Below are 15,000 nucleotides of genomic sequence, written 5' to 3'. Positions count from 1 at the left end.
GCTGACGCGGTTTTCGTTTTTCCGTGCCGCCCCGGCTGACGCAGTTTTTGCGCCGCCCCGGCTGACGCGGTTTTCGCGCCGCCCCGGCTGACGCGGTTCCGACTTTGCACTTTTTGGCTCACCCCGGCTGGCGGCCCACTCACTCGATCGCCAGGTCTGTTTGCCCCGGTGGTTCCACCGCCAGGCTTAAGCGCGAACTTTTTTTGTTTGTTTTCTTTTGATTAAGCGCAAGCTTTTTTCTTTGTTTTCTTTTGATTAAGCGCGGGCTTTTTTCTTTGTTTTTTTTGCATTCGCCCCGGCAGACGCGGTTTTTGCGCCGCCCCGGCTGACGCGGTTTTTGCCGCCCCGGCTGACGCAGTTCGGACTTAGCACTTTTCGGCTGTGCCTGGCTGGCGGCCCACTCACTCGATCGCCATGTCTGTTTGCCACAGTTTTCCCGGTGGTGCCGCACCCGAGCTCGCCCCGGCTGACGCAGTTTTCGCGCCGCCCCGGCTGACGCGGTTTCGTGCCGCCCCGGCAGACGCGGTTTTCGCGCCGCCCCGGCTGACGCGGTTTCGTGCCGCCCCGGCAGACGCGGTTTTTTGCCGCCCCGGCTGACGCAGTTCGGACTTGGCACTTTTTGGCTGAGCCTTGCTGGCGGCCCACTCACTCGATCGCCATGTCTGTTTGCCACAGTTTTCCCGGTGGTGCCGCACCCGGGCTCGCCCCGGCAGACGCGTTTTTTTTTTCTTTCGCCCCGGCTGACGCAGTTTTCGCGCCGCCCCGGCAGACGCGGTTTTCGCGCCGCCCCGGCAGACGCGGTTTTTTGCGCCGCCCCGGCTGACGCGGTTTTTTGCCGCCCCGGCTGACGCAGTTCGGACTTGGCACTTTTTGGCTGAGCCTGGCTGGCGGCCCACTCACTCGATCGCCATGTCTGTTTGCCACAGTTTTCCCGGTGGTGCCGCACCCGGGCTCGCCCCGGCTGACGCAGTTTTCGCGCCGCCCCGGCTGACGCGGTTTCGTGCCGCCCCGGCAGACGCGGTTTTTTGCGCCGCCCCGGCTGACGCGGTTTTTTGCCGCCCCGGCTGACGCAGTTCGGACTTGGCACTTTTCGGCTGTGCCTGGCTGGCGGCCCACTCACTCGATCGCCATGTCTGTTTGCCACAGTTTTCCCGGTGGTGCCGCACCCGGGCTCGCCCCGGCAGACGCGTTTTTTTTTTTTTCTTTCGCCCCGGCTGACGCAGTTTTCGCGCCGCCCCGGCTGACGCGGTTTCGTGCCGCCCCGGCAGACGCGGTTTTTTGCGCCGCCCCGGCTGACGCGGTTTTTGCCGCCCCGGCTGACGCAGTTCGGACTTAGCACTTTTTGGCTGAGCCTGGCTGGTGGCCCACTCACTCGATCGCCATGTCTGTTAGCCACAGTTTTCCCGGTGGTGCCGCACCCGGGCTCGCCCCGGCTGACGCAGTTTTCGCGCCGCCCCGGCTGACGCGGTTTCGTGCCGCCCCGGCAGACGCGGTTTTCGCGCCGCCCCGGCTGACGCGGTTTTTGCCGCCCCGGCTGACGCAGTTCGGACTTAGCACTTTTCGGCTGTGCCTGGCTGGCGGCCCACTCACTCGATCGCCATGTCTGTTTGCCACAGCTTTCCCGGTGGTGCCGCACCCGGGCTCGCCCCGGCTGACGCAGTTTTCGCGCCGCCCCGGCTGACGCGGTTTCGTGCCGCCCCGGCAGACGCGGTTTTCGCGCCGCCCCGGCTGACGCGGTTTCGTGCCGCCCCGGCAGACGCGGTTTTTTGCCGCCCCAGCTGACGCAGTTCGGACTTAGCACTTTTTGGCTGAGCCTTGCTGGCGGCCCACTCACTCGATCGCCATGTCTGTTTGCCACAGTTTTCCCGGTGGTGCCGCACCCGGGCTCGCCCCGGCAGACGCGTTTTTTTTTTCTTTCGCCCCGGCTGACGCAGTTTTCGCGCCGCCCCGGCAGACGCGGTTTTCGCGCCGCCCCGGCAGACGCGGTTTTTTGCGCCGCCCCGGCTGACGCGGTTTTTTGCCGCCCCGGCTGACGCAGTTCGGACTTGGCACTTTTTGGCTGAGCCTGGCTGGCGGCCCACTCACTCGATCGCCATGTCTGTTTGCCACAGTTTTCCCGGTGGTGCCGCACCCGGGCTCGCCCCGGCTGACGCAGTTTTCGCGCCGCCCCGGCTGACGCGGTTTCGTGCCGCCCCGGCAGACGCGGTTTTTTGCGCCGCCCCGGCTGACGCGGTTTTTTGCCGCCCCGGCTGACACGGTTCGGACTTTGCACTTTTCGGCTGTGCCTGGCTGGCGGCCCACTCACTCGATCGCCATGTCTGTTTGCCACAGTTTTCCCGGTGGTGCCGCACCCGGGCTCGCCCCGGCAGACGCGTTTTTTTTTTTTTTTTTCTTTCGCCCCGGCTGACGCAGTTTTCGCGCCGCCCCGGCTGACGCGGTTTCGTGCCGCCCCGGCAGACGCGGTTTTTTGCGCCGCCCCGGCTGACGTGGTTTTTGCCGCCCCGGCTGACGCAGTTCGGACTTTGCACTTTTTGGCTGAGCCTGGCTGGCGGCCCACTCACTCGATCGCCATGTCTGTTTGCCACAGTTTTCCCGGTGGTGCCGCACCCGGGCTCGCCCCGGCAGACGCGTTTTTTTTTTTCCTTCGCCCCGGCAGACGTGGTTCCCCCCCCCCCCCCCCTCCGTCTTTCTTTTTGTTTTTTTTTTCGCCGCGGCTGAAGTGGATTTTTCGGTGCCTCGACGCCCCGGTAGTCGCGGTTTTTCCGTTTCCGCACGGCCCCGGCTGACGCAGTTTTCGCGCCGCCCCGGCTGACGCGGTTTCGTGCCGCCCCGGCAGACGCGGTTTTTTGCGCCGCCCCGGCTGACGCGGTTTTTTGCCGCCCCGGCTGACGCAGTTCGGACTTGGCACTTTTCGGCTGTGCCTGGCTGGCGGCCCACTCACTCGATCGCCATGTCTGTTTGCCACAGTTTTCCCGGTGGTGCCGCACCCGGGCTCGCCCCGGCAGACGCGTTTTTTTTTTTTCTTTCGCCCCGGCTGACGCAGTTTTCGCGCCGCCCCGGCTGACGCGGTTTCGTGCCGCCCCGGCAGACGCGGTTTTTTGCGCCGCCCCGGCTGACGCGGTTTTTGCCGCCCCGGCTGACGCAGTTCGGACTTAGCACTTTTTGGCTGAGCCTGGCTGGTGGCCCACTCACTCGATCGCCATGTCTGTTAGCCACAGTTTTCCCGGTGGTGCCGCACCCGGGCTCGCCCCGGCTGACGCAGTTTTCGCGCCGCCCCGGCTGACGCGGTTTCGTGCCGCCCCGGCAGACGCGGTTTTCGCGCCGCCCCGGCTGACGCGGTTTTTGCCGCCCCGGCTGACGCAGTTCGGACTTAGCACTTTTCGGCTGTGCCTGGCTGGCGGCCCACTCACTCGATCGCCATGTCTGTTTGCCACAGTTTTCCCGGTGGTGCCGCACCCGGGCTCGCCCCGGCTGACGCAGTTTTCGCGCCGCCCCGGCTGACGCGGTTTCGTGCCGCCCCGGCAGACGCGGTTTTCGCGCCGCCCCGGCTGACGCGGTTTCGTGCCGCCCCGGCAGACGCGGTTTTTTGCCGCCCCAGCTGACGCAGTTCGGACTTAGCACTTTTTGGCTGAGCCTTGCTGGCGGCCCACTCACTCGATCGCCATGTCTGTTTGCCACAGTTTTCCCGGTGGTGCCGCACCCGGGCTCGCCCCGGCAGACGCGTTTTTTTTTTCTTTCGCCCCGGCTGACGCAGTTTTCGCGCCGCCCCGGCAGACGCGGTTTTCGCGCCGCCCCGGCAGACGCGGTTTTTTGCGCCGCCCCGGCTGACGCGGTTTTTTGCCGCCCCGGCTGACGCAGTTCGGACTTGGCACTTTTTGGCTGAGCCTGGCTGGCGGCCCACTCACTCGATCGCCATGTCTGTTTGCCACAGTTTTCCCGGTGGTGCCGCACCCGGGCTCGCCCCGGCTGACGCAGTTTTCGCGCCGCCCCGGCTGACGCGGTTTCGTGCCGCCCCGGCAGACGCGGTTTTTTGCGCCGCCCCGGCTGACGCGGTTTTTTGCCGCCCCGGCTGACACGGTTCGGACTTTGCACTTTTCGGCTGTGCCTGGCTGGCGGCCCACTCACTCGATCGCCATGTCTGTTTGCCACAGTTTTCCCGGTGGTGCCGCACCCGGGCTCGCCCCGGCAGACGCGTTTTTTTTTTTTTTTTCTTTCGCCCCGGCTGACGCAGTTTTCGCGCCGCCCCGGCTGACGCGGTTTCGTGCCGCCCCGGCAGACGCGGTTTTTTGCGCCGCCCCGGCTGACGTGGTTTTTGCCGCCCCGGCTGACGCAGTTCGGACTTTGCACTTTTTGGCTGAGCCTGGCTGGCGGCCCACTCACTCGATCGCCATGTCTGTTTGCCACAGTTTTCCCGGTGGTGCCGCACCCGGGCTCGCCCCGGCAGACGCGTTTTTTTTTTTTCCTTCGCCCCGGCAGACGTGGTTCCCCCCCCCCCCTCCGTCTTTCTTTTTGTTTTTTTTTTCGCCGCGGCTGAAGTGGATTTTTCGGTGCCTCGACGCCCCGGTAGTCGCGGTTTTTCCGTTTCCGCACGGCCCCGGCTGACGCTGCTCGGTCACAGTCGCCTTTTGTGGTGATTGCAGACTTCTTGAGCGCGGGTGTTTTTTTTTTTGTTGTTGTTGTTGTTTTATTACGCATTCGCTCCAGCAGACGCTGTTTAGACTTTTTGTTTCCTCTTTTATCCTGCGACGAGGTGACGAGGTTTATTCGGTGCCCCGCCGCCCCGGCTGAAGTGATTTTTCCTGTCCCGTGCCGCCCCGGCTGACGCGGTTGGGACTTCGCGTTTGTTCGGCCGCCACGGGTTTTGGCGCACTCGCTCGGTTGCTTGTTGTTGCCACTTGTTGCGAACCCAGGTTTCTTGAGCGAGCGCGGGCGTTTTTTCTTCCTTTCTTTCTTTGTTCTATGTGTTAGCGAATCGGCCTTTAATATCACACGAGGACTCACAACCAACAATTTTCAGTTTGAAGTGTAAAAAATCTGCAGGTGTTGACGTAACTGACTTGCCCCGTACCCTTGAGTACATCCATGAAGTTCTCGTAGTACTACTAAATCGCATTATTCCAAGTGGAGAAATTCCCATAAACTTGCAAACCTCTACACGAAAATCGGTGCGCGTGATAAAGTTGAAAATTATCGTCCGATATCAAATGTGCCTTCTATAACACAAATTCTAGGAAAAAAAAAAAAAAAACACTTGTTCGCCGTTTTCTGCGCCGTGACTGGCAGCACTCCGGCGAAGCGAAACGGGGTCGATTCGAGCACGATATCGGCGTCTTTCGACGTGCTCGCCGGCGACCGTCGCACGAGTACGTCGCACGAGCGCGTCTGCCGGGGCGCCGTTTGCGAAGCCGACGCAAAAGTGGGAACCGCCGCTCGGATGATCGCCGCTTTCGGCAGAGTGAGTGTTGGCACTCCGGGGAAGCGAAACAGCGTGAATGCGCCCACGAAATCGGCGTATTTTGAAGTGCCCGCCGGCGACCGTCGCACGAGTACGGTAAACCGCGTCAGCCGGGGCGTAGTTCGGGACGCCGACGAAAAAGTGGGAAGCGCAACTCGGATCTTCGCCGTTTTTGCAGGAGTGAGTGGCGGCCCTCCTGCGAGACCAAGAAGCATCGATTCGTGCACGAATTCGGCGCCTTTCGACGTGATCGCCGGCGACCGTCGCTCGAGTAGGGCAAACCGCGTCTGCCGGGGCGGGCTTCGGGACGCCGATGCGAAAGTGGGAAACGCTGCTCGGATGTTCGCCGTTTTTGGCCGAGTGAGTGCTGGCACTCGGGCGAAGCCAAACGGGGCCGATTACGGCACGATATCGGCGTCTTTCGACGTGCCCGCCGGCGACCGTCGCACGAGTACGGTAAACCGCGTCAGCCCGGGCGGAGTTCGGGACGCCGATGCGAAAGTGGAGAACGCCGCTCGGATCTTCGCCGTTTTTGGAGGAGTGAGTGGCGGCACTCCGGAGAAGCCAAGGAGCGCCAATTAGCGCACGATATCGGCGTCTTTCGACGCGCTCGCCGGCGACCGTCGCACGAGTAGGGCAAACCGCGTCTGCCGGGGCGGGGTTTACGACGCCGACGCAAAAGTGGGAACCGCCGCTCGGATGTTGGCCGTTTTTGGCAGAGTGAGTGCTGGCACTCCGGCGACGCGAAAGAGCGCGAATGCGCCCACGAAAGTGGCGTATTTGGACGTGCGTGACGGCGACCGCTGCAGGAGTACGAAAAACCACGTCAGCCGGGGCGAGCGACACACGGCGGTCTGGGTGCTTATCGCTGCTATTATAGGGGCACCCCGGCAGACGCAGAAAAAAAAAAAAATTTTCGACCTTCTTTTTTGCTGGTCGAGCTCGGGTAACACAGGTCGCAATGGGAGCCGCGCACGAAAGCGGCGTCGCGAGACGCGTTCGCGGTCGCTAGTCGCACGAGCTCGGCAACCGCGTCAGCCGGCGCGGAGTTCGGGATGCCGACGGCTAAGTGGGTACCGCTGCTCGGATGTTCGCCGTTTTTGGCCGAGTGAGTGCTGGCACTCCGGTGAAGCCAAGGAGCGCCAATTCGTGCACGATATCGGCGTCTTTCGACGTGCCCGCCGGCCACCGCCGCACGAGTACGGCAAACCGCGTCTGCCGGGGCGGGGTTCGCGACGCGTACGCAATAGTGGGAACCGTCGCTCGGATGTTCGTCGTCTTTGGCCGAGCGAGTGCTGGCACTCCGGCGAAGCGAAACGGGGCCGATTCGGGCACGATATCGGCGTATTTCGACGTGCTCGCCGGCGACCGTCGCACGAGTACGGCAAAGCGCGTCTGCCGGGGCGAGGTTTGCGACGCCGACGAAAAAGTGGGAAGCGCCGCTCGGATCTTCGCCGTTTTTGCAGGAGTGAGTGGCGGCCCTCCTGCGAGACCAAGAAGCATCGACTCGCGCACGATATCGGTGTCTTTCGACGTGCCCGCCGGCCACCGCCGCACGAGTACGGCAAACCGCGTATGCCGGGGCGGGGTTGGCGACGCCGACGCAAAAGTGGGAACCGCCACTAGGATGTTCGCCGTTTTTGGCAGAGTGAGTGCTGGCACTCCGGCGAAGCGAAAGAGCGCGAATGCGCCCACGAAAGTGGCGTGTTTGGACGTGCTTGACGACGACCACCGCAGGAAAACGAAAAACCACGTCAGCCGGGGCGAGCGACCCATGGCGGTCTGGGTGCTTATCGCTGCTATTATAGGGGCACCCCGGCAGACGCAAAAAAAAAAAAAATTTTTTTTCGACATTCTTTTTTGCTCGTCGACCTCGGGTGACCCAGGTCGCAGTGGGAGCCGCGCACGAAAGCGGCGTCGCGAGACGGCTTCGCGGTCGCTAGTCGCACGAGCTCGGCAACCGCGTCTGCCGGGGCGGAGTTCGGGACGCCGAAGGCTAAGTGGGAACCGCCGCTCGGATGTTCGCCGTTTGTGGCCGAGTGAGTGCTGGCACTCCGGCGAAGCCAAACGGGGCCGATTCCGGCACGATATCGGCGTCTTTCTACGTGCTCGCCGGCGACCGTCGCACGAGTACGGCAAAGTGCGTCTGCCGGGGCGGGGTTTGCGACGCGTACGCAATAGTGAGAACCGTCGCTCGGATGTTCGTCGTCTTTCGCCGAGCCAGTGCTGGCAATCCGGCGAAGCCGAACGGAGCCGATTCGGGCACGATATCGGCGTCTTTCCACGTGCTCGCCGGCGACCGTCGCACGAGTACGGTAAACCGCGTCAGCCGGGGCGGAGTTCGGGACGCCGATGCGAAAGTGGGAAGCGCCGCTCGGATCTTCGCCGTTTTTGGAGGAGTCAGTGGCGGCACTCCGGTGAAGCCAAGGTGCGCCAATTCGCGCACGATATCGGCGTCTTTCGACGTGCCCGCCGGCCACCGTCGCACGAGTACGGCAAACCTCGTCTGCCGGGGCGGGGTTTGCGACGCCGACGCAAAAGTGGGAACCGCCGCTCGGATGTTCGCCGTTTTTGGCAGAGTGAGTGCTGGCACTCCGGCGAAGCGAAAGAGCGCGAATGCGCCCACGAAAGTGGCGTGTTTGGACGTGCTTGACGACGACCACCGCAGGAAAACGAAAAACCACGTCAGCCGGGGCGAGCGACCCATGGCGGTCTGGGTGCTTATCGCTGCTATTATAGGGGCACCCCGGCAGACGCAAAAAAAAAAAAAATTTTTTTTCGACATTCTTTTTTGCTCGTCGACCTCGGGTGACCCAGGTCGCAGTGGGAGCCGCGCACGAAAGCGGCGTCGCGAGACGGCTTCGCGGTCGCTAGTCGCACGAGCTCGGCAACCGCGTCTGCCGGGGCGGAGTTCGGGACGCCGACGGCTAAGTGGGAACCGCCGCTCGGATGTTCGCCGTTTGTGGCCGAGTGAGTGCTGGCACTCCGGCGAAGCCAAACGGGGCCGATTCCGGCACGATATCGGCGTCTTTCTACGTGCTCGCCGGCGACCGTCGCACGAGTACGGCAAAGTGCGTCTGCCGGGGCGGGGTTTGCGACGCGTACGCAATAGTGAGAACCGTCGCTCGGATGTTCGTCGTCTTTCGCCGAGCCAGTGCTGGCACTCCGGCGAAGCCGAACGGAGCCGATTCGGGCACGATATCGGCGTCTTTCCACGTGCTCGCCGGCGACCGTCGCACGAGTACGGTAAACCGCGTCAGCCGGGGCGGAGTTCGGGACGCCGATGCGAAAGTGGGAAGCGCCGCTCGGATCTTCGCCGTTTTTGGAGGAGTCAGTGGCGGCACTCCGGTGAAGCCAAGGTGCGCCAATTCGCGCACGATATCGGCGTCTTTCGACGTGCCCGCCGGCCACCGTCGCACGAGTACGGCAAACCTCGTCTGCCGGGGCGGGGTTTGCGACGCCGACGCAAAAGTGGGAACCGCCGCTCGGATGTTCGCCGTTTTTGGCAGAGTGAGTGCTGGCACTCCGGCGAAGCGAAAGAGCGTGAATGCGCCCACGAAAGTAGCGTATTTGGACGTGCTTGACGGCGACCGCCGCAGGAGTACGAAAAACCACGTCAGCCGGGGCGAGCGACCCACGGCGGTCTGGGTGCTTATCGCTGCTATTATAGGGGCACCCCGGCAGACGCAGAAAGAAAAAAAAAAATGGGGACATGGCGTGCGTCACCGTGCGGCTTCGCAGCGTTGCCGAAGTCGCCGAGCCCTTCGACTGAGCCGAACGGCGGACAGGGAACGTTGGTCGGCCGTTCTAACCTGTCGGTGCCACGCCGAGACGTCGTTAAGGAAAACCGCGTCGTGGGCCTCTACGACGCCGTCGAGTCGTTGTACGTTTGGTGTCCAGCGTGTCGGCGGCGAGTAGCGGACACGTCGTTCACGACTTCGGTCTTTCGCAGTCGACGCGAACTTGCGGAGAGTCGTGGTGCCTCACGTTTTCGGCAGAAACCGCGGCGGAATTTTCCCGTGCGTGCGCGCACGACCTCGGTGCTGTGCCGTCAGCGTAGTGTTGCACAAACTCGTGGCCTACCCAAGGTGCGGTACGTTTGCGGCCGTATCCTCGGTGGGAATTTCGTGAGTAGGGTCGCAAATTCTACGACCTCGGCGGGTTTGAGAGCGACGTAGACTTGTGGCACGCTCAACATGCCACACGTTTCGGGGCACACCCGCGGTGAAATTTTCTCGAGTACGCTCGTATTAGGGCCCAAGGAGGTCTGGGTACTTATCGCTGCTATTATGTGGGGGTTCTCGTGAGCGGCGTACGCGAAAGCGACCGGGTGTCTGATATGCGGCGGGCTTCGGCCTCGTCAAGCGTGTCCTCGGGTCTGCTCCAGGGGAATCCACGGCAGTCGTCTGCAGCCTCATCCGCTTGATGCGTTAGGGGCTGGTTGTCGGACGGTGCCGTTTTACCACGATATCGAGGTGTGTTCCGTGTCGTCCTCGGGCGATTCAGATGCGAAAGCGCCGAAGACGCGGGCGTGACCCGTCGTCTGGCGGCTTTGCAGTCTCGGCTCCGTTGCTAGTTCCGGCCGGTCCACCGACAGTGCAGCGGGCTTGGGCAACCCGCACGGCGCGACCGAGTCGATGCAACGAAAAAGAGCGAGCATGAACGTGCTTCTTGCCGCACGGCTCCCACTCGTCTTTCGGGAAGGTTGTGCCGTAGCGAGCTCGAACGCCGTCATCTCGGAGTGCAAAATAAGCGTGTTGGGGCGCCTGAAGGTGGCCTCCGCCGCACACAGACTGCGTCCGGCCCGCCGAGGGCGAGGACGGACGCGCAGTCGAACGATTACCTGGTTGATCCTGCCAGTAATCATATGCTTGTCTCAAAGATTAAGCCATGCATGTCTAAGTACATGCCGAAATAAGGCGAAACCGCGAATGGCTCATTAAATCACTTATGGTTCCTTAGATCGTTTCTTCCTACTTGGATAACTGTGGCAATTCTAGAGCTAATACATGCAGTGAGCCTGGAGCCCTTTGGGTAACGGGTGCTTTTATTAGACCAAGATCGATCGGGTTTCGGCCCGTATTGTGTGGTGACTCTGGATAACTTTGTGCTGATCGCATGGCCACGAGCCGGCGACGTTTCTTTCAAGTGTCTGCCTTATCAACTTTCGATGGTAGGTTACTTGCTTACCATGGTTGTTACGGGTAACGGAGAATCAGGGTTCGATTCCGGAGAGGGAGCCTGAGAAACGGCTACCACATCCAAGGAAGGCAGCAGGCGCGCAAATTACCCACTCCCGGCACGGGGAGGTAGTGACGAAAAATAACAATACGGGACTCTTTTGAGGCCCCGTAATTGAAATGAGTACACTCTAAATCCTTTAACGAGGATCAATTGGAGGGCAAGTCTGGTGCCAGCAGCCGCGGTAATTCCAGCTCCAATAGCGTATACTAAAGCTGCTGCGGTTAAAAAGCTCGTAGTTGGATCTCAGTTCCAGACGAGTAGTGCATCTACCCGATGCGACGGCTCGGACTGAACATCATGCCGGTTCTTTCTTGGTGCACTTCATTGTGTGCCTCGAGATGGCCGGTGCTTTTACTTTGAAAAAATTAGAGTGCTCAACGCAGGCGAGTCGCCTGAATAAACTTGCATGGAATAATAGAACAAGACCTCGTTTCTGTTCTGTTGGTTTTTGGAATACGAGGTAATGATTAAGAGGGACGGACGGGGGCATTCGTATTGCGGCGCTAGAGGTGAAATTCTTGGACCGTCGCAAGACGAACTACTGCGAAAGCATTTGCCAAGAATGTTTTCATTGATCAAGAACGAAAGTCAGAGGTTCGAAGGCGATCAGATACCGCCCTAGTTCTGACCATAAACGATGCCAACCAGCGATCCGCCTGAGTTACTCAAATGACTCGGCGGGCAGCTTCCGGGAAACCAAAGTATTTGGGTTCCGGGGGAAGTATGGTTGCAAAGCTGAAACTTAAAGGAATTGACGGAAGGGCACCACCAGGAGTGGAGCCTGCGGCTTAATTTGACTCAACACGGGAAAACTTACCCGGCCCGGACACTGGGAGGATTGACAGATTGAGAGCTCTTTCTTGATTCGGTGGATGGTGGTGCATGGCCGTTCTTAGTTGGTGGAGCGATTTGTCTGGTTAATTCCGATAACGAACGAGACTCTAGCCTATTAAATAGGTGCGGGGTTCCCAGCACCTTACAACCTTCTTAGAGGGACAAGCGGCTCCTAGCCGCACGAAACAGAGCAATAACAGGTCTGTGATGCCCTTAGATGTCCGGGGCCGCACGCGCGCTACACTGAAGGAAGCAGCGTGTCTTTATCCCTGTCTGAAAAGACTGGGTAACCCGTGGAACTTCTTTCGTGATTGGGATAGGGGCTTGCAATTGTTCCCCTTGAACGAGGAATTCCCAGTAAGCGCGAGTCATAAGCTCGCGTTGATTACGTCCCTGCCCTTTGTACACACCGCCCGTCGCTACTACCGATTGAATGATTTAGTGAGGTCTTCGGACCGATGTCCGGCGCGGCCTTTCGGTTGCGCCGGTCTGTTGGAAAGATGACCAAACTTGATCATTTAGAGGAAGTAAAAGTCGTAACAAGGTTTCCGTAGGTGAACCTGCGGAAGGATCATTAACGGATTGTGAAGGGTGAGCGCCTCAGCTGCGTCTGCGCCCGACACTTTCTGCCGCTGACCCCGTTTGGACGCGGGGTCGGCTTTTCCCCACGGGGCTGCCTGAATGTGGAGCGGCACCCCGTGACAAATTGTTGCGCCCAGCGGACGCCAACACCGCGACCTTGGACGGTCGGCCAGGTGGCGGACGCGGGTACAAACGGCGCAACGCACTCATAGGTCGGCTTTCGACCCGCCACTGCACCGTGGCTCGAAGCGCTCGAAATGCGCGACCCGACCGCTGCGGGACCGCCTAGTACTGTAAACAGGAGCGGCGGAGCGCGAACGGCGAGTCGTGGTTACGTCGGTAGAAGGCGAGGCTGCGCGTTCCCGAAACGCCAGCCGAGTGCCCTCCCGACCGTTCGAGCGTGCAAGAACGAGACCCGACAATCGCGCGGCGACTGCCAAGTACGAGAGGAACGGCACAAGCGTCGGCGGTCGGTCAAGGAACTGGCGATGTGACGGGTCCGCTGTGCACCAGTGCATACCGTCCCGCCGTCCGCGGCAAGCGCCTCCGCGTCCTCGGGTGACGGAGGCTGCCGGTCGGTTCTTGCAGGCGAGGGATCTCGCTGGCACCGGTTCGCGTTGACGCGCGGCCGGTCATGGCACGGCGATGCGACGGCCGAGGTGCGCAGTACTCGATGGAGGAACCGCACGCTCCGATGACCGTCCCGCCCTCCGCGGCGTATGCGTACCGACCGTAATGGTTGCAGCAGCGCCGGCCGGCTTTTGAATTCGCCACACGAAACACGGTGCGAGATCGCGGTTAGGGGAGCGTCGACGTTGCCAGGCGTTTTGCTTGCTGCCGAGGGAAAGGCGGCACGGCCACGTCGCGCTCGTCGCGATTAGCGGGTCTGCGCGCTTTGGGAAGGTGCCGCAACGACTTGCCGAAAGAGGAAGCACGGAAGAACGAGGGACTTGGACGTCCCGACAATTGAACGCACTTACGGCCAGGCCCTTGCTGGCTTCGTTCTTCCGCCTCGAGTAGGCTCGTACGCGGCTCCGGCGCCGAAAGTGGTCCTTGGCACCGACTTCGGTGGACGTGGGAAGTGCCGCGCAAGTACGGCGCGCCTGGCTCCACCTGTTGGCTAAAGTAGGCAGCCGGATCGGCATTTTGGTGTGCGGTGGCAAACCGTGGATGCGAAAAAAGCTTGTGCGATTTCGTGGAACAAAAAGCGGGGGTCCCCCTTTTTATGCGGAGGAGACCGACCCGCCCGCCGTGGTGAACCGCGACGCCACGGTAAAAACGGGAGAGGCTTGTCGATGGGACCGTGCATCCCGCGCTCCACGGAGGCCGGGAGGCGGCCGCCCGAGGAAATGTGTAGCCGTCGAGGCCCGCATCTGCGTGCACTCTTATCCAAATGGGTGTACCGCAGGCATTTTCTGGTTAGGCGGGCCAATGAGAGCGAGCACACAACGATACCTACGGGTCCGGCTTGGAGAACCGGCTTCGACGCCTCCCGAGTATTTATAGAGGGGTGGACCACGAAAGCACTCGCAAGTAGCGGAAGCGAAACGCCGTCCGAAACACACCGTTTGCTCGATTTGCGGCAGCCGAAAAAGGCGCGGCAGAGTTTTGGAGTCCAAGCGTGCGCTGAAAAGCGCCCTTCTTGGCCACTGTTTGGCCGAGTGCCAGAAACGTTTGGTTTTGACTGTACGGAATTGAACAAACACTTTTTCACGACTCTAAGCGGTGGATCACTCGGTTCTCGGGTCGATGAAGAACGCAGCCAGCTGCGAGACTTGGTGTGAATTGCAGGACACACTGAGCACTGATTCTTTGAACGCACATTGCGGCCTTGGGTCTTCCCTTGGCTTCGTCTGTCTGAGGGTCGGATCACATATCAAGAGAGCCTTCGGCGCACAAGGGAACGTGAGCCGTCGACTCGTTTTGACCGCGTCGGCAACACGGACAGCACGCTGAACACCTCACAGCGAGCGCCAACAGCGGCCACTCAAGGGCGAGACGGTGGCGACCGTCGTGCCAGAGCCCAACCGAAACGGGGGCGACCGACTGCATTAAGGATGTGGCACCTCGTTGAGACCGCCGCAGGACTTCGAGTCGGAAGGAAGCCTGCAGGGAAAGTGCGGTCGAGGTTGCGTACTCCTCTCTGCGACCGGGCGCGCAAGAGCTGCGAGAGCCACGGACGCGCAACTTTAACGCACGGTAAACACGAGGAGCGAAAGCCGGCCAGCAAAGCTTCTCCAGCCGTGCGCAAAGTGCGCGAGATCGCAGCCTTGCGTTGCGCTTGTTGCCCTCGAAGTAAGCAGGGTGTCCCGTAGACCGGGCGCTCGAACACGCTGCGGGGCCGTGCCTCCTCCAGGCTTTGCCGCGCGAACAGGGAACGTTCGCGCGCAAAGCGCAGGGAGGTGAGGAGGCTGCGCCCGACGTTTGCGGTTCGCTGCGTACGCGGTTGATGCGGAGAGCACGGCGCGACGACTTGCCGCGAAGCGGAAAAAGTCTCCCGCACGAGTTGGCGAAACGTTGGCGAAGCTTAAGGCGTTCTCGTCGTAGTCCGCCGTCGGTCTAAGTGCTTCGCAGTTCCCGTCCCGTTCAAAAAACTGGGCCACTCCAGTTGGGGCGGGGGCGACGCTACACGAGACGATGCCTCTCGCCAGGCTGCGTGGCTGCCCTTGCGGCGGCGGCGACTGGCCTCGGCGGTGTTTGGGCTTTCGACACAGTCGTTTATCACGCAACTGCTCGGACGACGCACGCGCGCAGCGGAATGCCGCTTGCCAGCCTTGTGAAGATGTGACCCTGTACAGGGTTGCGGGCGCACTTGGTAGGGCGTCGTACTCGGTTCGCGATGGGTTTACGAACGTGTCCCGTCACTTCCACGTCACACCGGTTGT

The 15,000-nt window shown here is 61.5% G+C and overlaps 2 non-coding genes across 2 annotated transcripts; both read left to right on the top strand.

Annotated features, from left to right (window-relative positions):
* Positions 1-10,295: 10,295 nt before the first annotated feature.
* Positions 10,296-12,110, top strand: LOC142791220 (small subunit ribosomal RNA). The gene has a single exon (XR_012890083.1). It is a non-coding gene; the product is annotated as a small subunit ribosomal RNA (ribosomal RNA).
* A 1,719-nt stretch (positions 12,111-13,829) lies between these two features.
* LOC142791177 (5.8S ribosomal RNA) lies at positions 13,830-13,982 on the top strand. Its single transcript, XR_012890041.1, has one exon. It is a non-coding gene; the product is annotated as a 5.8S ribosomal RNA (ribosomal RNA).
* The last annotated feature ends 1,018 nt before the right edge of the window (positions 13,983-15,000 follow it).

This window comes from Rhipicephalus microplus, unplaced genomic scaffold (genome assembly GCF_043290135.1).
Source record: "Rhipicephalus microplus isolate Deutch F79 unplaced genomic scaffold, USDA_Rmic scaffold_151, whole genome shotgun sequence".
In the NCBI taxonomy this organism is placed as follows: Eukaryota; Metazoa; Arthropoda; class Arachnida; order Ixodida; family Ixodidae; genus Rhipicephalus; species Rhipicephalus microplus.
The sequence above is the reverse complement of the archived record's forward strand: the minus strand, read 5'-3'. Positions and strand labels throughout refer to the sequence as shown.